Below are 2,431 nucleotides of genomic sequence, written 5' to 3'. Positions count from 1 at the left end.
CCTAAAAAAACAAAGTAAAATTGTTTCATAATAACACAGGCTGGAGATGTTTTATTTATGATTATTTTCATTTATGACATATAAAATGGACACTGTAACCTACAATATATTATATACTATACAGCCGCGCAAATACCAATGGTTAGTGTCATGACAATGTTATTTAATTAAAAGGCCTATGCAAGAAAATGTAAGTAAAACCAAGAAATAACTCAGCATACAACTGGGTCCGTGTCAAGAGTAACTGCCTACATTGAAGAGAAGCCTAAAAAGTTAATCATCTAAATGAGAATCAGAAAATGAACACAATATGTATGTCAATATTAGTGTGACACTAATGTGTCTGAGGACTGTCTGAGGACAGAGAGCTGCACAATATCACAATATATGACCAAAGTCATATTTTGTAGTGATCCTGTCAAGTGCAGCTTTCATTACAAAGGTTTCTAAATGAGTGTTTATACTTAATACTAATGTCCTCATGAGAAGAAATCCTTTTTCACGTCGATTAATGATGGCAGATTACATCGATCTGCACACAGATGATAATTAATATGGAGAAAGTGACTTTCAGGCACTCTTTGGTGATGAAATGCTGTTACTCTTTAGCTCCAAAAAACTACGGTCAGTTACTTTGTCTATTCAAATCAGGGAGCAATCAAACTCTTGACTTTTGTCTTTTTAGTAAACACTTGCTCTTCTGCACAGCTTCTTGAGGAGCCTTTCTGAACACACTTGTATTTATAGACCCACTTATTCCCTCTCTTCCTCATGATTAATGCACTCATGCAGCCCAATATCAGCATACTCCCTGCTGACCAGGTCCATGCTGAATCCCATCTGATACAAACAAATTCCTTTTCAGCTCATTTAACCAGAGAATGGTATAAAAAAACACTGCTGTCTGACACTGTATGTGTGCCATGAATAACTAATGTATGGCTGCTACTTAATAATTATTTTCATAATTGATAAAGTTGTTGATTTTTCTCTTGATAAATCATGCAATCATTTGGAAAGTGTTGATCATTGTTTTCAAAAGCTCAAAATGATGATGTTCTCAAATGAATCTGTTTTAATGATTTCTTTGTGTAGCACAAAGAAACACTCAGTTATCAAAACGTGTATTGGCAGGGTTTTCAATGCTCCACTATGCAATCACTCATGCTCGGATTCTAAAGGATTTTACCAGCACCAGAAGGCAGGACCTGAATCTGGGACGTGCAGTGAGAAGAAGTGCGGATACATTGTCGATCTTATTATAGAGCCAACGCCTGCAACTGACTACACACTATAAATAAAATGTGTGTTCCTGGTCACCTCATGGTTTGTTGTTTGTTTTCACATGATTCCCAACAACCACAGTGCCCTAGTTAAAAGTCCAAGTGGCAACTTTTTGGTGACCACACAGCAGTAAAAGCTTTTTAATGCTGTTAGAACCACTTCTGAAACCTTTGACGCAACAACACAAAATTACAATTGAATCGCCAAAGGCAGCAAAATAACTGATGAAATTTCAATGCTTTTAAGTTCAAAAACAGTCAGATGATATATCCTGTTACTGCTTGCTATTTTTATTTTTAATCAACTCTCTATTTAGGTTATGCATCACGGTAAAATCCATCCAAAACACCATCGAGACAACACTAATCCCAAGGCTTCCACTGACTCTCACTCCAGCTGGGGCTTACACAATGCCAGTTCACGTGTGTGTGTGTGTTTGTGTGTGTTCATTCACAACTTACTATTAAAATAAATGCCCCTTTGTGGTGGTTTCCATCTGTAAAGAGGACGAACGGCAGTATAGACGTGGGCTGAATTTGGTATAATTAAAAAAAAAAAAAGTTCAACCTAATTTTAAAGTTAAGGTGAAGTTAAATTAGATGCTTAATCTAAAAGAGCAGACAGTTATCATATCTGCATCGCTGTCACATTGATAGAGCAGCCAAATCATTCCAAGGACTGTTTGTACTGAAGGAAAACAATTATTATCTACAAATAGGGGGACACCATCCATAGAAATTTTAATTAAAAGACTGACAGAGTCTCATCTCACTGTGACAATTCCATTATTTCCCGATGATAAAACTTCTTGCAGAACAAATTCAGTTCAAATGGAGAGACTAGCCCGAGCAGTTTAAGTGGGCAGGCCCAGCTAATCGTTTCCCTGACCTTGGCATTTTGATATCCACCTGAAATAGTGAGGTGGGGCTGAAATTAAAGTAATTATTCAAATGTGTCATCACTGAGCCTTGCACTCAGTTTCTCAATCAGCATATGAATGAAACACCTGCACATAAGAACGTAAATAAATCCCCAGTGGATAGAGTTTGTTTTTGCCATGTGTTTCAAATGTACTTCATATTCTTCATATGTAGCTTATGTGATTCATTTTAAAACACAAATCTACACTTCCAATTTCCTTATTTAC

This window comes from Solea senegalensis, unplaced genomic scaffold (genome assembly GCF_019176455.1).
Source record: "Solea senegalensis isolate Sse05_10M unplaced genomic scaffold, IFAPA_SoseM_1 scf7180000015002, whole genome shotgun sequence".
Taxonomy (NCBI): domain Eukaryota; kingdom Metazoa; phylum Chordata; class Actinopteri; order Pleuronectiformes; family Soleidae; genus Solea; species Solea senegalensis.
The sequence above is the reverse complement of the archived record's forward strand: the minus strand, read 5'-3'. Positions refer to the sequence as shown.